Raw genomic sequence first — 25,912 nt, 5'->3', positions numbered from 1 at the left:
TCAAGAGGCCCACAAGGCAGCCTACAACTTACAATGTGGGGAAGACCAGGCCCCACAAGAATTTGTTCAGGAAATGAAACGCGCATTTGCGCAGATCAGTAGAAGGGTGCACACTGACAGTAAGACATTTGTGAACACCTTCTTTCATCCTCTCCCTAAATACATTATGACCCAGCTAGTGAGGGACTTTCATGAGAAAAGATCACTAGACTGGGTCATTGAACAAGCAATGCTCATCTATGAAGTACAGAAGCCGTTGGAAAGTAAAAATATTAGCAAAAGCCCCAAACCAACCAACACCCCTGCTGCTGTGCATTACTGAGTCGCCTTAATGAAGCTTCTTGGGTTCCATTGCCTTTCACTGTCGAGATTTTCTGTGCCCCCGGACTGCAATTGCTGTGCTTTGCTTTTTGTATGTTTTCTGTGTGCACATTTTGGATTATATATAAAACACAGTCATTTGAGTAAAATACACAGTAAAATGGATTCTTAGTGGATTCTTAGAGGTGCGATGTACATTTTTATGTCAGGTTGTGTAGAGCTGAGTAGTATCCACAAACTTTAATGGGTCTAGTACTGACATGGTGAACCAGAGTGAAGTTGTAGATATCAGGCTCATGCCTCCTGCTGTGTGTGTGTATGTGAAGTTGAAGATAGGAGGGTCATGCCTTCCGCAATATGTGTGGATGGGAACTGTGAGTTTCCCACCAGGGCCGATAGGGGGGTGTTAGGCAGAATTATATGCAGTACCCTTTGTGAACACCACACACAATTAAGACTACAAGTGACAATACAAATTAACCTTTGGTACAAGCCTGTAGGTACAAGCCTGTATTACACAGTAAGGTGGTAGTGATGGCTGAGCAGCCAGACTTATCTCAAGAGTAAAGTGAGCAGTATCCATAGTTACACAAAGGACAGCAATTACTATGATTCAAACAAACACTGACTCAAGGTTTCTGGATAAAACAATATACATTTATTTACACATCAGTTGTAAAAAATTTCACTAAAGTAAAGCAGTTGAAAAATCACACTCTTAATACACCACACCACTCCCAATAGATTCTGGACAAGTTAAGCTCAACAAATGAAGTATGCACAAAATGGCACTCCAATAATTTAAATGGGAGGGAAAGACAAAGTTAGACAAAAATTGAGCAACAACCAACAGGTAAGGAAGCAGGGCAATCTAGAAAGAGGATCTACAGTGATGGAATCAAATCAAAAAGGCTAAGGGCCAAAGCCAATAGGACAAAAGTCTTTTGCTCAAGATCACACAGTTCAGGGTAGTTCACAGTTAAGTCTTTGCCAAGAGTTCCGGATGGGGTTGGTTGGCAGAAAAGTTAGTTTAAAGAGTAGAGAAGGACAAGCTCTCGGATTGGCGAAAGGTTTCACACACCTTCACTGCGGCTGGACAAACAAACAACCAGATTCAAACAGTACCTTAATATGGAGAAGCAGCTGTAGCCGAGGCGGGTGTTCCTGGCAGGTCGTGCAGGCTCACGGTTCCTGAAGTAACTGTCGGACTGACACAAAGTAGGAAGACTGGAGGGTCCTGCACTGCCCAGGGAAGAAACCAGCAGCACAGCAGAGCAACAAATAAAAGGTGTGTTGCTTAAAACGCAAGCAGGGTCCGTTGCTCCTGGCTATCTGGGTCACTGTGGCTCTGCACAGCAAATTCAACCAGAGGAGGGAGGTCTGGCTTGGAGTTTGAGTGAACTGTTTGGTCCCACCAGCACAAGGGGAGAAGATTCCTTGAAGATCTTCCCTGTCGTTGGAGTATGAAGATTTGGACCTGCAGCAGGGCTTCACCGGGCGGTTCAGTTGTTGTAGGGGTCCTCTTCTGTCAGCTCCTCTTCGGTTCTTGCATTCCAGTGATGACTCTGCCATTCCAGCCCCAGAGACCTTCTTTTTATGCAGTTTTCCCCCATTCACACAGCTTGGCTGTCAATCACACAGCAGGGTGGCTGTTCCGCCGGGACAGTCACCACAACCACAACCAATCAGATCAGAGTGTGACATGGGTCTCCAAAGAGACCCTGTGCAGGGAGTCCTACTACACCCCTCCCTCACATCCTGTCCCCCCAGACATACATGTGCCTAAGGAGGGCTTCTGTGTAGAGGCCTGCGAACAAAGGAACCAAACTTGGTTTGGCGCACAGAGTAAAACACAAGAAATACATTTTTAAAAAGAAATGACGAATAAACCCAGCCGGAACCGCATATAAACATATATGGTCTAGCGGGTTTAAGTTCGAGGCTACCAAGATAGCCTAAAACAATAACAAGATTATCTAAGATAACCGCGGTAGGAAAAATAGGGTAGTTACCACTGCCACCAGCCAATTCTTAATGATAAGGGAGCGAAACAATGCTCCAAGAGAAACAGACAAAAAGGTATAAGTATTAACCCTTTCCAGTACTCTATGTAAGATAGTTTGCACTGGGTCTGTGGATTTGAAAGAGACTAATAAAGTCAATGGCAACTTTACATGTTCTGGGAGACAGTAGTCAGTCCCAGAAAATGGAGTCAGAGTTGGGAAGTCTAAAAGACAACCCTGTGTCTTTCAGACTTTCAGGCACTGAAGGTTCTGTGTAAAACACAATAAAAAGATGATGCCTGTGGAGTAGGTTAGGCTCCACAGTCTATGAACACAAGAAAATTTTAACCACACACTGTAAAACACATGCAAGTGTGGGGAAAAAGGCTCACACTCTTGCCAGGTGAAAAAAATAAATCCTAGAAATCCAGCAAAGCTGCTGATGGACTCAGTAGGTAAGGGAAATTAGCCATTCTGGAGAATTCTCCCTAACACTCGCCCCCCCCCCCCCACCTACAGACTATGGGACAGGAGGATTTAATCCGCTCCTGGATGAATCTCTACTTCTATTCGGTTAAAAACATCCTAGAGAGACCATCAACATTTTGGTGGTGACATCCTGCGCTGTGCTCAATGGTGAAATCAAACCCTTGCAGGCAGATTGACCATCTCAGAAGTTTGGGGTTTTCCCCTTTCATTTGCATTAAACATCTCAAGGGTTGGTCGTCTGTCTGAATCACAAAAGTAGATCCATACAAGTATGGTCTAAACTGCTTCAGAGACCACACAATGGAAAAACATTCACGCTCTATGGTTGCCCACCTTGTTTCTGGTTCCTTCAGTTTCCTACTGATGAAGCAAATGGGGTGCTCCCTACCTTTCTCATCCAGTTGACTAAGGACTGCACCTACACCTGTATTGGATGCATCTGTCTGCAAAATGAAGGGTTGCTGATAATCAGGAGCTCTTAGGACTGGACTTGACAAAGGTCTTTCTTCAGGTTTTCAAAGGCTTGAGTGCACTCCTCATTCCATCTATCCTTTTTAAGGAATTTTGGAGAGGATATCACATTCAAGGGAGGAGCTATTGTCCCATAGTTCTCTATGAAATTCCTGTAGTACCCAGTGAGACCTAGGAAAGCTCTCACTTGGGTTTGAGTAGTAGGGGTGGCCCAGTTTTGTAGAGCTTGTACTTTGCTATGCAATGGCCTTATTTCACCTCCTCCTACCTCATGACCAAGGTAGACCACTTTTTCATCTATTTTTCCATATATGGGCCAAGCTTACACATATGCTTACACCCCACAATTCTTTTTTTCTCTAGATTCACAGATACTGGGAACACGGCCTGACGCAACTGACTGCAAGGTTCTTTTTGGGAAACTGGAATTTTTCCCAGTTCTCCATAGAGGCACTACGTGCACTCTTTGGATGCATGAACTGTTTATTACATGCCATGGTTTTTCCATTTTTGTAACCATCAACTTTGGTAAGTCATCTTCACGATCTTCCTGGCATTTTCTTGCTTTGACTATCCACTTATGCCCGAATTGGGTTCAATTTCACTCTCTTTCCGCCCTTTCACCCTCACCCCGCGGGGGGGCGGGATCCGTTTGGTGTGTTCCAAGTCCCTTGCTTTTTTGTTCTCAGAAGGGGTTTCTGGCCAGGTCCTTTTGTTCTCCAGGGGGGGTCGCACTAGCATGTTACCAGGTGATCCCAATACGTTAGAGATTTAGACTTTGGCATGATGTGAATTGCAAACATGACTAGGATCATGCACTTTGCAGTTTTTTGATTCCAGCATCTCTTCTACATAATTTTGTTCCATACAGATCATTCTCTCCATCATTTTCAACCTATGTTCCTTTTTTCCTTTTTTCCTTCGAATTCAGTTCTTTCCTTTTACTAAAACATTTCTGCCTCCTTCCCTCTGTTGTTCCCCACAGGTCTTGCTATCACTGCCCTGATGAAGGCAGAGCTGGTACCGCCGAAACGCAACATTGTCTAGAGGGGATTGGAGGTCCCTCAGAATAATATCTGATCAACATTGGACCTCTCATCTATAGTAACACATGCTTCGTTGATTCTTCAGTTAGCCAGGATTTACAAAAACCTTTGTTCAGTAACTCAGTTGGTTTCCTGAGATCACTGTCTATTGATTTGTTTATTTCTTAACATTAGCATTGTTTTCTTTTCCCCCTCATGTGTTGGCAGACACCACCCCATTGTTGTATTAACAAATATTCACATTGGGGTTTCATTGGTACTTAACATGACCATACAATATTGAAAAAAGTATTTGTTACCTTTTTCCTGTGTTTATGTTACTACATTGTGAGAAATACTTTCTTTATTTCTCATTATGCTTCATTGATTTTTCCATTTTCCTCCTTTCCTTTTTTAACTATAATTCATAATTTCTGTTTAGCATTTCTGCATTCTGATTTTTCAATATATGTTTAGAAGGAATTTTATATGTATATAACTAAAAATGTTTTATTGATTGTATCTGCCCTCATGGTTTAGGGCGTTGATTTCACTTTTTGCATGGAACTTTGCACATAAAGTCTTGTCTCTAATTTATATAAACTTGTATGACTTTCCTTGATGTTTTGCATTATGATGGTTACCAATTATATGTAAATGTAATTACCCCAAATGGGGCACAAAGGTTTGGACCAGTGGTAGGACTTTAATTCATTTACACCTTCCTGTAGGCCAACCTACACACGTACCAGTACCTTGTGTTAATATTAGTTTCCTTTGCCCTCTCACTGGTACGTTAGCCCATGGGCACAACCACAGCCACAGCAGTGTGGCTTTTTTCTTTGCTGAATAGACCACTTTGCTCTGACAAATTTGGCATTTGCTGGCCTTTATGGTCAGATGGGCCTGCTCAAGAGCCTGCAAAACATATCCTTAGTGGTCAATATGTTCTTTCCATGTAGGGCTGAACACTGCAATGTCATCCAAGTATGCCATGCAGAGGTCCTCAGTCCCATTCAGAACTTGATTGACCATCCATTGGAATGTAGAAGGTGCATTCTTTAATCCAAAAGACATAACCTTAAACTGGTAGAGGCCTGCTGGGGTTGAAAATGCAGTTTTCTCCTTGGCATGGTCTGACAGGGATATTTGCCAATAGCCTGAGGACAGATCAAATGTACTGAGGTACTTGGCTGAATCAAGTCTATCCACCAGTTCACCTCTCTGGGGCAAAGGATGGACATCAGTTTTTGTGACTGCATTTAGAGCTCTATAGTCCACACTGAATCTCAACTCCTTGGATCCTGCCTTTGATACTAGAACAACTGGACTACAACATGGACTGGTAGAGGGCTGTATAACCCCAAGATCAAGCATCTTGTTGACCTCTCCTTTTATGTGGGATCTCACATGTTCTGACATTCTGTAACCTCTGATTTTCACAGGTAGACAGTCACCAGTGAGACTATCATGCTGGCCCCAAGGGGCCAGGCCTGGTGATAGTGAAAACAGGGAGAAAAACTGATTTAACAGAACTTTGCTCTCCTCCTGTTGTTCAGAAGTCAGTTGAGAAGAGAGATTGACTCCTTCTATTTTCTCATCTAAAGCTTGGCCCCTGAGGAGGTCAGGTAGAGGTTCACTCTCCTCTTTCTCTTGAGTTAAAGCTAGAAGCAAAGCTCCCACTTCTGGTCTCGAGACATATGCATTCAAACAGTTGGTGTGAAAGACTCTGGGAGCCTCCTGAGGTCTGCCCAGGTCCACCAGATGGTTCACCTCTCCAAGTTTTCCCACAACCTTGAAGGGTCCTATCCATTTGTCCTGCAAGGTCCTCTGCCTTGTTGGCATCATAACTAATACAAACTGGTCTTGAGTAAACTCAAGCATGCTGGCCTTCTGGTCATGCCAATGTTTGACGAGAGCCTGACCTGCTTTTAAGTTATCACTAGGTTCTGCCATCATATGTGGCATTCTCCTTCGGAGACCTATCACATAGTCAGTCACTCTGTCTGGCTTGGGGGAAGGAGCACTCTCCAACCCCTCCTTAATCAGGGCCAATGGACCTCTGACTGGATGGCCTTAGAGAAGTCCAAAGGGACTGTATCCAACTCCCTCCTGAGGGACTTCTCTATAAGCAAAGAGAAGACATGGCAGTAGAAGGTCCCACGTTCTTTTAAGGGGTTCCTCCAAAGCACCTATTATGCTCTTCATAGTACAATTAAACATCTCTACCAGTCCGTTTGTCTGTGGATGGTAGGCTGTAGAGAACTTGTAAGTGACACCACAGTTTTTCCACATGGCTTGCATGTAGTGGGACATAAAATTGGATTTCCTGTCAGATATCACTTTCTTAGGAAACCCTACTCTGGTAAAAATACCAAGTAGAGCCTTAGCCACAGCCTGAGCTGTAACAGTCCTTGTAGGTATTGCTTCTGGGTATCTTGTAGCATGGTCTACTACAACCAGGATAAACCTGTTCCCTGAAGATGTCGGAGGGTCAAGGGGACCAACAATGACGATGCCCACCCTCTCAAAAGGAACTCCCACCACTAGGAGAGGCACCAGGGGTGCCACATTCTTGGCTCCACTCTTGGCAGAGGTTTGGCAAGTGTGACAGATCCTACAGAATTTGTCAACTTCTGAACCCATTTTAAGCCAGTAGAAGAATAAGGAACACCTTTCCTTGGTCTTTTTGAAGATCAAACGACCAGCCAAAGGTATCTCATGGGCCAACTTTAGGAACTGGAGTCTGTTGGCAAGGGGCACTACAATTATTTTGCAGTCCCCAAGGATTGACTCAGTCGGTTCACTGTAGAAGAGGCCATCTTCCCGGCTTAACCTATGCTTTTCAACTTCCTGCCCATCAAGTTGGTTAGCAGCCTGTTGCCGAAGACCCTCAAGAGTAGGAAACTCTCTTTGTCCTCTGCTGAGGACTGCCCTGTTGGGTCCACCTTCTGCCAGTAAAGACTGCAGCTGAGGAGGGTCAACAGGGTTAAGATCTCCAACCAAAAGAGTGTCTTCTTCCAGATCTGACTCTTCAGAAACTGGCTTAACCACACATGGTTGTACCTCACACTCTGCCTCTGCAGGTGGAGGGGTCACAGGTGTGCCCTTGGACAATTTTAGGGATGTCCTTCTTGGTAGCACAGGGGTGCTGTCTGACTTTTTCCTTGAGGTCGGGTTTCCCCTTTGGCTCTTTCGTTACAGACATAACAGTGAGCAACTCCTGTGGAGTGGGAGTGATAGTTTCTTCTATCAACTCTTCTGGAGAGCCTCTTAAGGTCCTCTCCCTTGTAGGCCTAGTGAGCTCCTGTCTCCTCTTAGTGGGAGGCCTAGGGCTACTTGACACAACTCCGAGAGTTTTCAGGTCATTACCCAACAGGAATCTCCCAGGCACTTCACTCTGCACGCTAACAGGTATGTTGACAGTCATATCATTACAGTGGATGAGAGATGGTAACTGGGGAAGCATTTGCACAGGGCCTCCAGATAACTTGATGAGGCATTTGGTTGCCTTAGCAACATCCTCCACCTTGAAAAATGATTCATCCACCACAGTAATGCTGGCTCCAGTGTCTCTAATGGCAGGAGTCTCCTGGCCATTCACACAAACACTATCTTTATAATACTCTTTAGTATTATCTGGGATGGAATTATAGACATCTAAATTCTGTTGTTCCCACAAGCCCAGGGACACCAAAGAAACAATAGCTGAGATTCTCATGGGTTCATCAGCCAGTAGGTGAAAGTTTCCACTTGCCATAGGTACTTCTTCCTCTGGGGTGAAGGCTAAGGAGACATTGTGGACCTCTGAAGGTTTACCCTTACATCTGGTATCCCTTTCACATGGTCAGTTAACCCACAAACATACTATTTCCCAAATGTCTTTATGAATGGAGGTTTCTTCTGACCTCCCTCTGGTTTGGGTCCAGATGGTATACTAGCCTGATTCGGTTTCGCTGGTGGTTTACCCTTATGTTGTTGTTTGTGGCCCTCTTTTGGATGGGAGGTATTAAAATTCTCCTTGCTATCTTTTTTTGGCTGCTTTCCCTCATCCTTCTTCTGAGTTGCGCCAGAATCATTGTGAGTAGCCCTTTGGGCAATCCACAAGTCAGCAGCCTTAGCTAACATCTTTGGATCTATCTCCTTAGAATAAGCCATGTGCTCTCTGAGCTCAGGAGAGCAGGCATCATAAAATGACTCCAACATAACAAGATTACTCTGTAACCCTTAGCCCAACCATCTAAGTTTTTCAAACAGTCACATACCCAGGTAGACCAAGAGGTACCATCATGCTTTTGAGGGTCCTAAACCTCTTAAGGTACTGGGAAGGGGTCTTCCCAAATCTAGCAATTAAAGCTAGCTTCACACTCCCACAATCCATCATATTCCCCTCCCACAACTGCATCACAACATCTAGAGAAGAGCCAGGGAAGCAACTGATTCCCTGTAAGACCTTGAATCCCATGGTTATATTCAAACATTGCCAACCAATACAAAATATCAAGCGTAACCTCATACATACCCACAATTTCTTTAGGCATATGGGGTCTCTTGGGACTGGAAGACCTAGAAGACTCTGGGAGAGAAGCATTCTCAAGAGATAACTTTTTCATTTCTAGTTCACAATTCAACTCCATTTCTCTGAGCTTAGGTTCTTGATGCTTTTGTTCAGTTTGAGCATTTAAATGTTTAAATTCCAATTCAAGTCTCATCCTTTCTAGAGCAATGAATTCAGGACTGAGTGTAGGACTTGGTGGGGTCCCAGTGGACAAAGGTTGCGGTTGCTGAGCAGGTAAGGGAACAGTGAGGCCTACATTATGAGACACCTCTGCCTTGTCTAACTCATCCATAATAGACACATTATCATCCTCATCATTTTCCACATTTACTGAGGGGTCAGGTATTTCAGACCCACACTCCAGACTTTTTTTTCTCTAACAACCTTTCAATCAATTCAGACTTTTTGCCTTTAACGTAGAGATTCCTTTCTCTACACAGATTTTTCAAGTAATCCACAGTGTAACTAAGGAGGGTCTCTTGACTGTAGCTTTCCATATCAGACATGATTAATATAGCTTTTTAGTGATGTTTAGCCTTGTGGTTAGTTGATCCAAGGTAATAGCAGCAATCTAAGTGTAATTACTATACTTGATCCTCATCGCTGTACACTAGTGTTAGGCAGAATTATATGCAGTACCCTCTGGGAACATCACACACAATTAAGACTCCAAGTGACAGTAATAATTCACCGTTGGTACAAGCCTGTATTACACAGTAAAGTGGAAGCGATGGCTGAGCAGTCAGACTTATCTCAAGAGTAAAGTGAGCAGTATCAATAGTTACACAAAGGACAGCAATTGCTATGATTCAGACAAACACTGACACAAGGTTTCTGAGTAAAGAATATACATTTATTTACAAATCAGTTGTTAAACATTTCACTGAAGTAAAGCATTTGAACAATCACACTCTACCACACCACTCCCAATATATTCTGGACATATTAAGCTCAACAAATGAAGTATGAGCAAAATGGGATACCAATAATTTAAAAGGGATTGAAAGACAGAGTTAGACAAAAATTGAGCAGCACCAACAGGTAAGTAAGTAGGGCAATCTAGAAAGAGGAACTACAGTGATGGAATAAAATCAAAAATGCTTAGGGCCAGTCAATAGGACAAAAGTCTTTTTCTCAAGATCACACAGTTCAGGGTAGTTTGCGGTTAAGTCTTTGCCAAGAGTTCTGGACGGGGTTGGCCGGCAGAAAAGTTAGTTTAAAGAGTAGAGAAGGACAAGCCCCCGGATTGGTGAAAGGTTCCACACACCTTCACCGCGGCTGGACGAAATGAACAACTGGATTCGAACAGTACCTTAAAATGGAGAAGCAGCTGTAGCTGAGCTGGACGTTCCTTGCAGGTCCTGCAGGCTCACGGTTCCTGAAGCGACTGTCGAACTGACACAAAGTAGGGCGACTGGAGGGTCCTGCACTGCCCAGGGAAGAAACCAGCAGCAGAGCAAAGCAACAAATAAAAGGTGCGTTCCTTAACTCGCAAGCAGGGTCCATTCCTCCTGGCTATCTGGGTCAGTGTGGCTCTGCACAGCAAATTCGACCAGAGGAGGGAGACGTGGCTTGGAGTTTGGGTGAACTGGTTGGTCCCGCCAGCTCAAGGGGACAAGATTCCTTGAAGATCTTCCCTGTTGTTGGAGTATGAAGATTCTGACCTGCAGCAGGGCTTCACTGGGCGGTTCAGTCATTGTAGGGGTCCTCTTCTCTCAGCTCCTCTTTGCTTCTTTCGTTCCAGTGGCGACTCAGGGTTTCCAGCCCAAGAGACCTGCTTTTTATGCAGTTTTCTCCCATTCACACAGCCTGGCTGTCAATCACACAGCAGGGTGGCTGTCCTGCCGGGACAGTCACCGCAACCAATCAGATCAGGGTGTGACACGGTTCTCCAAGGAGACCCTGTGCAGGGATTCCTAAACCCCTCCCTCACATCCTGTCCCCCCAGACATAGCGGCACCTAAGGAGGGTTTCTGTGTAGAAGCCCATGAAAGGACGGTGAACAAAGGAACCTAACCTGGTTTGGCGCTCAGATTAAAACACGAGAAAGACATTTTCAAAAAGAAATGGTGAATAAACCCAGCCGGAACCGCATTAAAATGTATATGGTCTAGGGGGTTTAAGTTCGAGGCTAGCCTAAATCAATATCAAGGTTATCTAAAATAACCGCAGTAGGAAAAATAGGGTAGTTACCACTGCCACCAGCCAAGTCTCAATGAAAAGGGAGCGAAACAATGCTCCAAGAGAAACAGACAAAAAGGGATAAGTATTAACCATTTCCATTACTCTATGTAAGATAGTTTGTACTGGGTCTGTGGATTTCTAAAGAGACTAATAAAGTCAATGGCAACTTAACATGTTCTGGGAGACAGTAGTCAGTCCCAGAAAATGGAGTCAGAGTTGGGAAGTCTAAAAGACAACCCTGTGTCACTGCACTGAAGGTGCTGTGTAACACACATTAAAAAGAGGATGCCTGTGGAGTAGATGAGGCTCCACAGTCTATGAACACAAGAAAATGTTAAACACACACAGTAAAACACATGGAAGAGTGGGGAAAAAGGCTCACACTCTTGCCAGGTGAAAAGAATAAATCCTAGAAATCCAGCAAAGCTGCTGAGGAACTCAGTAGGTAAGGGAAATTGGCCATTCTGGACAATTCTCCCTAACAGGGGGTCATGCCTCCCGCAGTATAAGTGGGAGTGAATCCGTACAAAAGTGAGTGGGTGTGCAATTTCTCACCATCTTGGGTTGATAGGGGTGTCATTGCATTGCACCATGAGATAAGAGTGCTTGCATGAAATGCTAGCACGTGTAGAGAGGGGCTGCCTTCCACATTCCGGATTCAGCATTTAAGAAGGTGAGTGGTGCCTCCCATAGTTATCCTTTCAGAGTTGCCCCTCTCTCTAAATAAGGCACACTGCGTATGCGTATGTGTGTTGGTAGCATGTTTAGCCTGAGAATGTGTGATGTGCTTTGTGTGTATGTTGTGATTCTGGAAGAAAGGGAGATGTGCTGTGATGTCCTGTGTGCATGTTTTGTTTTATGATGCACTTTGTGTGCATGTTGTGATTCAGGAAGAAAGGGAGATGTATTATGATATGCTTGCAAGTGTATGCAGAAGCATGTGATGTAAAGGGGAATGTTATGGTGTGAATGAGAGAATGTTTGCGGTGAGGGTTCTAAAACCAGCTATTTGGAGAGCCCTTCCTTGGGATGGTAGCCAGGGTCTATTCCTTGTAACTGTTCCATGCTAAGCTAACCTGATGTTACCATAAAAAGATGTATTAAAGCTTAATGGAACTTACCTGCAGCCTAAGGAAGTCACTTTGTTACAGTATTGAAGAATGCTTCCTTTTCTGTTGCTGACCATGTGCCTTGTTCCATTTTGGCGAGCTTGACACCTCCTCAATCCATTCCACGACACACAGTTTCTTTGTGAATTTGTAATGTCTGAGTGCGGGATGTTTTGCGATGCCCAGGGCACTACTGATCAATGAATATTAGTGAATGTTCCTGCTTACTCATTAAAGCAAATAAGAAAGGACATATATGGTCATTGCTGTGTTAGATGAGTCCCAGGCCCTGCTGTTGTTGTGCTTTCTCTGAATGCTTTCTTTGAACTAGTACTGCCATTGCTGCACTGTCATTGGTCAGCAGTTCTTCCACTGTTTGTACTATCAAGGATCCCAGTTTCTATTATTGGTTCACTGACACACTCTCAAAGGTCACCATTCCTGCCACTTCTGCCCTTTTCTAGACCAATAGTTCAGCTATTGCCCACTTTCCTGGGTCACAAGTCATGACATTACTTCACTATGCTGGCCTCCATTTGAAGAGGAGAAATGGGACTGTCCCTTCCCTCAGGCCATGCCTCCTATTTGGAAGATGACATCACGGCTAAAGAACCACCGGCCACGCGAGGCTGCACCTCTGCCCACTGCCCCGAACGCCGACGCACACCGCGACCAGGCTCCACCTGCGAAACAGGGCCGCATCCCACCCAAGATACGCGACGGGAACCAAGACGGAGCTGGAAACAATTATATGGACCAGCTCGACTAATCGCTGCGCAAGCTAAAGCTGCCATCGTTAGAGATGACATGAAGACATAGCCACATCAGACAGAAAACATACGGGCCATCGCACCTCAATCACTCACACACCAATCTACACGAAGAACATGTCCAGTGCTATCAGTTAGCGGACTGCACACACACACCCACGTGCATCTTTATTATTTTCCACATAGGCCAGCAATCGGATCTCAGAAACGAAAGACGCCGGAAGAGTTAGTGTATATGCTTGCAGACTCTTCATGCCACTAACCCTGTGGACAGGACCCTATGGACAGGCGGAAGCACAAGGGACCACACTAAGTACCACACCCCCTGGCCCCTTTTGCCCTTCGGACGCTAGGTTGGGTGCACAACCCAAGCCGAAGTAGGCCTCAAAACAGAACCGACAGGCCAGAGATGGCCCACAGAGACCTCGGAGCTACAAGATGCTGTGAGCACAGAACAACCCCTAGCCGCAGCCACTTCAGCCAAGGTCGCAATGTTGCAATCCACATTCCGCACTCGCCAAGCCAAGGTAACACCCGCCACCGCCATGACTATCCTAAGCAAAATACAAATCAAACCGTTGAAATTCTGCCTCAGCAATGGTCTCTCAATACGTGACCTGGCCGAACTGACATAGTGCCAATCCTAGGAGACTGATGGAGCACTAGTGTCCCACGTCTGGGACCATGCTTGTAACAGAGTTGTAACAACCCATACACAGGCAGCGCTAGAAAAGAGCACTCTCACGGCATTAGCAGAACCTGAACATTGTTTCTCACTGACACATAGTCATACATTGTTGCTAGCACCAGATACATCGCGGACTGGGAACAAAGATGGTCCCAGGCTTGGGGGCTCGCTGATGGACCACCAATCAGGACTGGGGGCTAACCACTGACGAGAATACCACATAACCAATCACTAACCTTCTTTATGTATTACTTTCGGTGTAGCAATTTTTGGGGATGAACCAAGCGTACCACCTGACCTCTGATCCACCAATAACACCTTTCTCCATATGGTCCTATACCAAACCTACCACTCGGGGAACCAACCAGGAATGGTGATAAATTTGGGGACGAACTTTCTCAGGTGATGCAAATTGTTACATCACAAAGGTAGAATACGGGCCTGCGAGCACGACTCGGATGAGAAGTTGCCTGGAACCTATGCTCCATAAATTTGTCCCTGCTTGTTTCTTCTAATAAACAGCAGTAACTCATTGCTCTTGTGTGAACCCTCTACTTCTTTTGGATGCGGAAGGAGCTGGGGCCTTCTGAGAGTTGAAGGTCTGCCTACACTGGGTACGGCTCTGCCGACCACCAGAAATTCCCCTAACACGTTGGAGGCCCTAGCGAGATCCTCTGTGATAAGGTGGCCCGGCAACACGCCCCTTCCGATGTTTCCCCCTTGGAGGACTGCAGGACCATCGCAGAACTCCGATACAAACGGACAGCACAGCCGGAGATAGATAATCGGAAGCCGATTTCAAAAATTATCCCACCCGCGGTTGGCCAGTGTCCAGACGTGGTCCAGAAAATGGGAAGTGGTGAGCCGATTGGGAGGGCTGTCTGCAGCCGAGCGGCACCGGCAGACGTGAGCCTAATGTGAGTATGGACCACACAACAAGCAATATTGTGTTGTACGGGTGGGGGGAGGAATTGTAAATAGGGTGGTGGGTGGTTTTACATTGTCACAAAATTTGGTGTATTGGTGGTGATCAGAACGTGAGTTGGAGTAGGGAAAAGTGCGAAGGTAGTCTCTTCTGTGTTGATGAGCATATTGGGTGGGGTAACAAGTTCCCATGTGTTGGACAGAGTGCCGCGCTGATTGGTCTGGATAGTGAACACATGTATGGGGATCTGGTTTTCCTATCAGTCGGCGTTGTAGTTAGATGAGTAGGGGAGGATTTCCTATTAATTGAGTGTTTTAGCTCACTGAATAGATGATGGAGTCCCGCAGGAGGTAGTTAGAGTCTCTCTCAGATTGCGGAAGATAGATGACTGGTTAAGTTCCCTCAGTGAGGGAAAGTATCACAAGCGAGGTGATGCACGGGTGCTGAGTCAACTATATTAAGAAAAGTGATTGATTACGTATACTTCACTCCAGGTGTAGTGGGAAGACAGCTGTGGGGATTGTGGGATTGTATTACAGGGAAATTATTGTGCATAACCTGTTTGTAAGTACTTTTTTGTGGTTAACTGGTGACGTCACCCATAAAGTATTGCATAGGACATAGCGTTTTTTTAAGAGTGGAGCCACGGCCAACGGCTGTGACGGGGTGCAAGTGAGCTGGCGGCCGCGCACAGAGAATGCCGGCACATCCTCCAGGGGGAGTGTGCCGTGTGGTGGTGCAACCCGTGTGGGCCGGATGGTACAAGACTATGCAGTGCAGGCTGTGAGGGAGCAAAACAGAGGAGAGGTTCGAACAGTAACACGGGAGTGCCGAGCAGCGGCTACCTGGAAAGGGTGGCTTGGCCCAGGAGCACGCCACACCAGGCATGGGGTTGCAGTGGACCACACATGCCACAAGCCAAAGGGGACCCTAGAAGCTCAGAGAGGTGTGTCAGAGGACAGCAGAACCTGACAACAGAAAGATAGACACTGAAGAAATTAACAGGATTTTAACGCAAATTTGTTCCTTCCCGCTGACAGTGGACAGTCAGAAGTCCCCAATTAGGGGCCAGGTAAAGGTGATACGTATTGAAAATGACGTGCTATGGGGAGGGGACCCAGCATGGGTGTCACACATTGACAACACCACTCCAATCCATTTGTATAACTCTGCCCACCTACAGAGATAGGATAGTAAAGTATAGTGTAGAGTGGACTAAAGGTACAGATGAAAGAATAAGAATTGCTTGGCCGCCCATTGGTAGTTTTTGCAAGGAAACTCAACATTCATTGCTAGCGTACTTACACAACACGTACAAGGGGAAGAAGTTGACAAACCATTTCGAAATTTTCCAACTTTGGAAAATGTTTCAGGGATATGGCCCAGGGATGATGAGTGTACGAGAAGTAAAGGATGGTGAAGGAGAGTGGTGCGCTCCGCCTCATGCCCCTTCCAGCGGTGTCCCAGACAATGCTGAGGAGAGTGAGGAGGAGTAGGACGAGTGATTGTACCCAATGAGAGAATTAAAGGAAGCAGCCGAGCCCCGAGAGTTGACAGCGCCGGAGGGATATTCAAACACTACGTACAACCCACCACCGTATGCCCCGGGAGAGCATTATGGGAACACGTCGCCTAACGAGGGCACGGTACGTATGGAAGGGACATAGGTGGATTATGGCAGCATAACAAAAACACAGCTTGAGTTTGCAGGGGTAGGGACAGAAGAATGGAAAGCAGCACAGGTACTATTAAAGCTACAGGGAACAACCATGGGAAAGGAGGAGGAGGCAACCAAGGCAATAGAAAGATTGGACGCAAAACAAGCATAAAGGGAGAAAGAGGTGAACAACAGAGAGGAAGGGAACTCAACGAAGGAGGAGGAAGTGAGATTGGAAGCAAAAAAAGCAGAAATAAAGGAAAGAAGAAATATACTCATTAAACAGCTTGAGCTAAAGAGAGACAGGTGCAACTAGAGCGGGAAAGAGGAAAGAGCATAGAACTGGAACAAAAGGAGAAGGAAGACAGAGAGTGGGAGGAGGCACTTGTACGGGGCATCACAGAACGGGCAGCGTGCATGGAACAGCGGGAGAATAGGAGAAGGGAGGAAGAGAGGGAGGCGGCTGACAGAGAAATGGCAATATGGAAGAAAAAGATCATATCAGAGAGCGCACGTAAGTACAAAGTGGGCCAAATAATAGACATCATACTAGCAAGGGGTAGTGGAGACCAGAGTATGAGGGATCAGGATTCGAAGGCCCTAAGCGAAGTGAGTGATGCAATAATGAGGGAGCTAAGAAGGGTCAAGGCATTTGCGGAACGACAGGACGAGCAGCCAGGTGAACGGGCACGAAAGGAAGAAGGGACATGGCAGTACGGTGTGTACCTGCATTACTAAATTAGTGGCAGCAAACAGGGTAGGGACAGATACAGAAGACACGGGTACGTTCGCAGACATAGGCTCTCATTCTGAGTTGGGCGGTAAGGGATACCGGGCACCGGTAAGGAGACCGGTGCCGGTAATCCCTTACCGCCCAATTCCGAGGTCCCTTAGCGGGAACCGCAAAGACGTGTGGTCAGACCACACGTTCTTTACGGGTCCTGCTAAGGGACCAGTGTGCTATTAGCAGGCCCGTAATTAGCACATTCCCCATTCCCATTGAACCCTATGGGGGCTCAAAAGGGAATGTGGAATGGTCGGGTGAATGGGGACTTACCGGCTCCACACAGGTTGGAATGTCCCGGTAAGTCCTCATTCACCCAGACCGGACACGGACCCGGGTTTGGAGGCAGCCATGCCGCAAAGAGCGCCATGGCTACCTCCAAACTCGGAATGTGGGCCATAGATTTGGAAACAGTAACAATACAAGGCTCACAGCCGCACACAAAGCTTACATTCTCAGGAGGGTTCTGCAGTGATGAGGATGAGGAAGAAATGTGCAGGCGACCAGGCGATGTAAACGGAGAGGGCCTCAGCAAACTCTACATCACACGTACAAGCACAGGGAAGTCATGGGAATGCAGAACACATGACGGGAAAGTGACAAGACAGCGGAGTACAGACGCGCAGAGGGAAGATGCACTGCAGACAATAACATTGTCGGCCACACATACTCCATATGTCAACAGACTCAGAGATCTCCGATGGTGCAGAAGGAAGGGGTCAACAATAGTGCACAACAAGGGACATTCATGCCAACGCGGGGGGCATAGAGGAACAGGAGACATGTCTTATGCACACAACAGCATAGACCTCCCCGACAGGTTGTCCAATATGGAGGATGACACAGAACACATACTTAGCTGTGTAGCCTAAACACACACCGGAGGAGATAGCAGAATACACACAGATGCCCTTATTGGAAGGGGGAGGGACAAGGCCACAAAATGTACCTTGGAAGCATGCCGACAGAAAGAACATCAAGTGCAGACTGCACTCCCTGAGTGGAGAGGTGGGGAAATGGATATGTGAAATGGAAAAATTGACCGCAGGGCACAGGCTAGCAGTGGGTGACATAAAGGGGCTCTTGATTTCAATTTTGGGTGATGCGGCAGATGACATCTGGAAGAGGGCGGGATTCCCTGGCGTGGCTATTAACAACATATCGCATGACGGGTCGCCCTTTGCAACTGTAGACACACAGTATGGCAGGCCTTAAGGGTACAATACCCCGACATGTCAGATTATGTCAATTACGTCACGCAAGATGCAAGACAATGAGGATCCGGTTAATTACATCCAAGAAATTCAGGAGAAGTGGCGCCTGGAAACGCAGGAGCCGTGGGACAAAACCTTAGCTATTTTTTTTATCATATATTGGTACGGGGACTTCCAGAACCTGTTTATCGACAATTAAAAAAATTGGTGGGGATGGAAGCGAAGGTGTGGTCAGAGATACAACTGACTATAGTACACCATTGTAGACTATGGAAAGAAAAGATGAAACAGAAATAGGAAGACAGGAAGGCAGATGAGGCAGAACTAGTTCAGAAGAATCTATCAAAATACGCCCTAGAAGGAGCACTCATAACAAGCCCCACCCCACAGGTGCACACAGCCATTTCGCAACAACCAACACAGCCCATGTCCCAACAACTATCATAACGGCCCCCATATACAGCAGAGCAACAATATACACAACACATGGGAGGAGATTACATGACTATGGACAATGGCTACACAAACAACTATAGAGGGAGAGGAGGGTCAAACAGAGCTAGAGGATTTCGGCCACTGGCACACCACCCGGGAGGAGGGTTCCGAGGTTACCCCCAACAAGGGCCACAGGGATACAGGGACGGTAAAGATGCATTTCCATGGTGGGCACGGGAGCCGCCCACATGCTGGACATGTGGGCTGGTAGGACACATATCAGACACAAGCAGGTCAAGGCTGGTACAACTAGGGTGGGGTGAACAAGGACAACAGGGCTACCAAGGGGGGCCAAGTGGATACTACCAGCATGACGCCCAACAGACTTGCCAGGTATGGTATGGCATGTGAATGGGACAGCAATATAACATGCCACAGCCACAACAGCACATACAGGCAATGCCTAATGCACAACAGGTGCAACAACACCAACCTGCCTAACAACAGGCACAGCAGAAAATGGTGATGGCACAACAACAACATATCCAGACAGTGTAGCAACTAACACAACTACAAGACATTTCACAACAACCCATGGACACAACAGCACCAATTACCCAAATGGGAGGAGTGACGATCCTGGGACATAACCCCTATATGGGTAACGGACAATCATTATACCCCCAATAGGACGGCCCACAGAGTACCTTGTTGTGTCCCATCCTGTCGGTATCACCTAAGCCTGCGGAGGAACCACGCATTAAGGTGGCAATAGGTGACAAGACATTCTCCTTCCTAGTAGACACAGGGGCCACTAGATCATGCATAAGGGAAGTCAATTTTAAATTGTCAGGCGATGCCATGCACACTCAAGGATTTTCTGGGTTTGGGGAGTGGTTCCATTTACTGATAACATCTCCTTATCTGTCGGAGATCACAATTTATCTCTGCTATTGTTATACTCAAAACAAGCACCAATAAACATACTCAGACGTGACATCATGAGCATAATATCAGTGGATATCGAAGGGATAGTGGCAAGGCAGGACTGGATAGCCGTACATGCTATGGATGGGGAGGGAAAGGCATGGAGAGCAGTGATAGCACTGGCAGAGGGGTGTAGGTCGATGTAGGTATAAGATGAGGAACTGTTCTCAGAAGAGAGAGAAGATGGCGAGATGGTGTTTGAAATGAGCATCCACGTCTGGTTAAAATTAACATACAAAAAGGTAACACAGAAAATGGCAACGGCACTGGAGACACCCCTCCCTGCACCACACAATATTTGCGAGGAAGATGTTGCTACTGTACCAGACTCACTATGGACTAGTCCCTATGATGTAGGGTGCATACAAAGCATTGGAGGTGTGAAGATAAAATTAAAAAAGACAGCAATACTACCCAGAGTTAGACAATACCCACTGTCAAAGGAAGCTGATGAAGGGATTTATGAGACTATAAGTGCCTTAATAGAAAGGGGTATCTTGGTACCATCAGAGTCACCATGTAATACTGCAGTGTACCCTGTACGCAAGGCAAACAGAGGGTATTGGCATTTCATACAAAATTTGAGACCTCTCAACAACATTTTAGAGGCACAATACCTCGTGGCAGCTAACCTGGCCACGATATTATGCGGGATACCAGCAGAGTCCTCACGATTCACTGTGATTGACCTCAAGAATGCCTTCTTTTCAATACCCCTGCACCCGGAATCACAAGATCTGACATGTTTCACATACCGCAACACAAAATGGAAACATACTAGGTTACCCCACGGATACAGCGAATCACCATCCATTTTTAACAGGGTAATGCAGATGGACCTAGGGAATGTGGAGCTAGAGAGCACAATATTGCAGTATGTAGATGACATTCTCATCTGCAGCACTACCGAAGAGGGATGCAAGAAGGACTCTGTGAAGATGCTCACAACGCTGGCCGAGAAAGGATACAAGGTTGACAAAGCAAAACTACAATACTGCCAGGAACAGGTTCTGTACATAGGTCAGATAATATCTCAAAAAGGGAGGAACATAGCACCACAAAGAGCAGAAACGATAATGAACACACCACAGCCACAATCGGTGCAAGAATTACAGCAGTTCCTCAGCCTGTGCAATTAATGCAGAGCATAGGTGTTCGACTACAGCACATACCTAGGACCCCTAATAACAGCTCTCAAAGAAGCACAGAGGGGGGAGAAAGTTGGGCTGGACAAGAAAAATGACCAAGGCATTTAATGAATTAAAAAAGCCATATCAACTGCACCAGTCCTGGGCACCCCCAATTATAAATGAGAATTCTACATCTTTTTGCACTGCGATAGTGCAGTAATGAAAGTTGTGCTTACACAAAAGACACGCCTGGGACACAAAGCTCTTGCATTTTACAGCAGGTACCTAGACCCTGTACAGATGGGACACTTCCTGTGTGAACAACACCTGGCTGCTGCAGCATTCGCTGCAGAAAAATCATCATCCATAACTATTGGATGCTCAGCAACACTGGAGCATGCCCTTTTTGCAATTCTGCATAAGCCAAAAAGTACACTCACTACCCAGAGAGCGACAGGATATGAGATCATACTATCAACTGAAAATAGTGAGATGCAACAATGTTAACCCAACACATTTCATAGCAGAAGAAGTAAAAGAGGGGCAACACGCTCGCGATTGTACACATGCCATTGAGTACTACTCATCCACTCGTAAGGTAGAGGAAGAAACCCTAGAGGGGGGTGATGTTCTGTACATTGACACGTCATCAACTATTGATCAGAGTGATGGCATAAGAAGAATGGGAGAAGCTGTAGTGTGATTGAGGGAGGACTGGACAAGCGAGCCATTGAGATGCGTTAAATAACCCCCACAATACTCAGCGCAAGCAGCAGAACTAGTGGCCCTGATATTGGCACTGGAAGAAAGCAAAGGCAAGAGAGTAACAATCTATTCAGATAGTGCCTATGTCACGTCAACAGTACACTCAGGGTTAATAATATGGCTACGAAGGGGATTTAGGAGAGCAGATGGCCCTCCGGTGCAACATGCTCTCCTACTGGGTGTACTAATAAAAGTTACAACATACCCACATGAACTAGCACTGGTGAAATGTCAGGCACATACAAATGGTGAGGATCCAATATCTAGAGATAATGAGGCAGCAGACTCTCATGCCAAGCATGCTGCATATTTTGGGGAGATGTGGAACCTCCAAGAAAAACAAAAAGAGAGGGGGAGGGCAAGACAGATGATAATGAAAGAAGGCTACACCCACCTCCCAGAAACACAGCTTATGGAAATATAGGAAGCAGCAACAATGGCAGAGAAAGAATTGTGGATGAAAAGAGGATGCACAATGTCCCCAACAGATGCACTATGGAGATAAAATAACACAGGAAAAGTTGTTATGCCCCTGGCCCTGCTAAACACAGCCTTAGTCCAACTGCACCACCCTACTCATACCGGAAAGGAAGTCATTGCAGCATGAATAAAAGAGTCAGGGTTCTGCCCCCAATTAAATGCGCACGTAGCAAACTTCCTTAGCAATTGTCTCACTTGCCAACAATTACATCCGGTCACACGTTAGAATTGATCAAAGGTACAATACCATGGCCTGACGGACCCTTCCTGCACCTCCATATCAACTACGTCGATATGATCAATGTATGCCAAGGCTAACGATACATGATTGTGGTAATGTGCCCCTTCTCAAGGTGGATTGAGGCAGGCACATGCTCCCATGCTGACACACTTCAGGCAGCAAAATTCATGTTGAGGGAGGTGTTCCCGAGGTGGGGGGTTTGCGAGGGTCTAAGATCAGACAACGGCCCCCACTTTGCAAATGAACTTTTCCAGCACATCACTGCATTGCTAGGGATAAAACATACGTTTGCCTGTGCATATCACCCAAATGGCATCTGCAAACTCCTCAATGGCCTCCTAAATGAATCCATAGCAAAAACACAACAGGCTACTAAAAAGAATTGGCTCTACTGCCTTCCTCTACCATTGTTCGAGCTGCAAAACAAGCCCAGATCGGACCACCATCTCACACCCCACAAGGTGGTGACCGGGCGCCAAATGCACCTCCCATTAAAGGGCCATGTACGACTGTGAAGGAGCTAATGATGTATTCGGAAGAGAAATATTTGAATATGCTACTTCCCTGGTTACTAGTGCTTCCTTTATTTCTCAACAGATCCAACGGACAAAGGGCGGGTCAGAGAACAATCAACAAGAAACCACTGACAGCGAGGATCAACCCGGACGGTGTACGGTAAAAGAGGGGGATAGTGTGTTATTGAGAAGTTTTAACCACAGATGGAATACCCCCCGGTTTACTGGGCCACATGTAATTGAAAGAGTGGCACCCTGGGCTGTTAAACTAGTAGGTAAAGATGTTTGGCACCATATCCACGACATCAAGCCCTACAAAGCACCGACCTCGCCCCACCACTGCTGCAACAGGGCCAATGCATCAGCAACTGTGATGACAGACAACGAAAACATCACTTCACAAGCATTAGTTACCCCTAAGGACACAAGCGAGTCACAGCTCGTAGCACACCCCATGCTCAGGAGATCACAGACACAAACTGTTCCCACTGCACAACTGATTGACTTTTGATATGAAGCTGCTCTTGAAATAACACAGTGTGCAACAAAATAAGTGACAGAAAATCATTAATAAACAAAACATGTTTACAGGGTTGTCAGCAATACACACCACACTATGTAACACATGCATGTTCTCTTCTCTTCTTGTCTCGCCCATGCAGGTTTTGCACATTGTGATATTATATGTGAATAAATGATAAAAGCATGCTAATCACTGCCCAGGCTTAAAGGTTACCTCCCATCGACCACCCAGAAGCGCTGTCACACCAGTTCATATACAAGCTAGAAAGACCAACCCATTCCAGACCTAGACCGCCATACATTTTTTATAATGCCTTTGTTCAGTTTATAGTACAGTCAGACCCACACCTTCACGAGGCCCTACCTGCTCTGTGAAACAGGCCAGTGAGGAGGGCATGGGAGGAACGTTTTGCATGGGCATTGACCGACTACCTGATACACAGGGCTTAAATAAACTGACAAATACTAACAGTAATAACTCAAAATTTTAGACAATTTCAGGCGGGCACCTTTGTCATCCATACTCAACAGCTGCCGGACGGCAGCATAGGTAAGGGCAGCATGCCAGTGGTCATAAAAATTGTCATTGTAATTAAAATGTTATGGGCAATCTTGACCACTGGACAGATAACTGCCGTTGTCTGGCAGACCTACTACTGTGCTTTGCATGTATCTGCAACTCCCAATACTAATATTTCCCCTGTCCAAGCTACCAGGAGCACTGTGTCGGGTGGTACAGACAGCTCAGACCAAAAGGTAAGAAGTGGTAGACGTAGTGTTTCTACTGATGTAAACAGAAACGGTGTCGACACATATCTCACAGAAACAGCACATGAACTGCAGAAGGTACACAAAGCTGGGAACTAGAGTACGCTCCTCATCCCCTCTTTTTTCTAACTATTGATTTGGGAGTCCTGGACTCCAGAGGCGCAGCACCGGGGTGACCAATGCCCCACTTCGGAGAGCCATAATGCTGTCTTTCCTTCCTCCTAGACTGCCTCCCTGAAGATTGCAAGAGGCATGAAAGCGCTTGGAGGAGAAGAGCAACTGAACTGCAGAAGATGCACAAAGTTGGGAACTAGAGTGTGCGCCTCACTCCTCTTTTTTGTCTGCATGTTTCAAACAACATGTGGTATAAACACATGCATACAATTGGCAAAGATACAATGAAGGACAACTGCTACGTTTGTTCATTGATTCCTTATGCCATGAGTGCCTCCCGAACATTTGTTGCCACAGACGGACCGGGCAAGGGGGAGAGAAGAAAGTGACTCTGAACTATCTGCCATGCCAATGGAGCGCAAGAGAGATAGGAGGAGAACCTGGATGTTGGGAAAGACCGCTGAAACTGATTTTTGGCAAGGTGTACACGAAGGATGGATGGGTGGATGGAGTGGTAGGGAGCAAGATACTGACGTTGGCGAAAGCTGCAGTGGTGAAAGTGCAAGAAGAACATGACAAGTTCTACAAGGAATGGGCAAAAAGCGGAAGCCTACTTACTTGGTTGGATAAAGAAGAGGAACCATTAACAATAATTCCCCTGTCATCCCCCACGCTATGCTACCAACATGAGGGAGAGACAGAGGGGGGTGCAGGGACAGCAGTACTAATGGACCACCATTGGGCCTGCGGGCCAAAAGCATATCACAGCCCACAAAATTGGAGAGGAGTGTGTACCATGGAACATGTCAACGTACCTTCACTGGTAGTACCACAGAAACACATCAAACTGGACAACTTCCTCAAAATGGACAAAGGAAACAGAAGAAAGAGAAGGTCCCTGGGACAAATTCCCCCCCACCCCCAAGCTGACACCACCACATACAAGGCACTGACAAGAGTGAAAAGAGAAGGAGACTCACTCACCGGAAACTACCTCTGGGGCACATCAGAAGCTGCCCTCAGCAAAATACCAGCCCCTAACAGACTGTTCAAGAGAGGGGATGTTCTTCTCATCGATACTACATCCAGGGATACAAGCATATGCGAATGCGAAATGGCTGCAGATAACAAGATGGGAGCTGATGATGACAATAAACTCCACGGTGAATGGATTCAACACCATAAAAGATCTTAGAGCTATATGAATGGTGTCCTTATAGAACAGATATGTACTGGACCTCCTCACTGCAATGGAATGAGGAGTTTGCACAAAGATTGAAAGTTCTTGATGCACTGTCTTCCCCCTGAATGATGAAGATAATGGGACACTATCAGAAGCGGTATCACAACTGGCGAAGATGCATGCGCAGATGGAGGAAGAAGCTAAAGCAACCAAAAAGGATGGAAGCTAGTTCTCGTACCTCTGGTCATGGATGCCATCATGGCTAGTACACTGCCTTAAACTGTTAGCAGGGTGTATAATGCTGGGACTGGCATCACTGTTGGGAATTAGAGTATGTATGGCAAGATCAAAACAGATAGCGGAAGAAATGATCGGAATGCATGTCCTCATGCCTGCAGATGACGAATTACACACAGACATGATCATGAAAAAACAAGAAAGACTGCACCAATAGCTGATGGAAGCAGACTTGTACCAGCCATCAATAAAACTAGAAAATCCACGGAATCCGAAGATCTATGTTGGGAAATGGGTGTACTGTAAACCCGGTGGGGGATGTGTGTATATGTATTGG

Source organism: Ambystoma mexicanum, chromosome 3p (genome assembly GCF_040938575.1).
Source record: "Ambystoma mexicanum isolate Mex_15411 chromosome 3p, UKY_AmexF1_1, whole genome shotgun sequence".
Lineage (NCBI taxonomy): Eukaryota > Metazoa > Chordata > Amphibia > Caudata > Ambystomatidae > Ambystoma > Ambystoma mexicanum.
The sequence above is the reverse complement of the archived record's forward strand: the minus strand, read 5'-3'. Positions refer to the sequence as shown.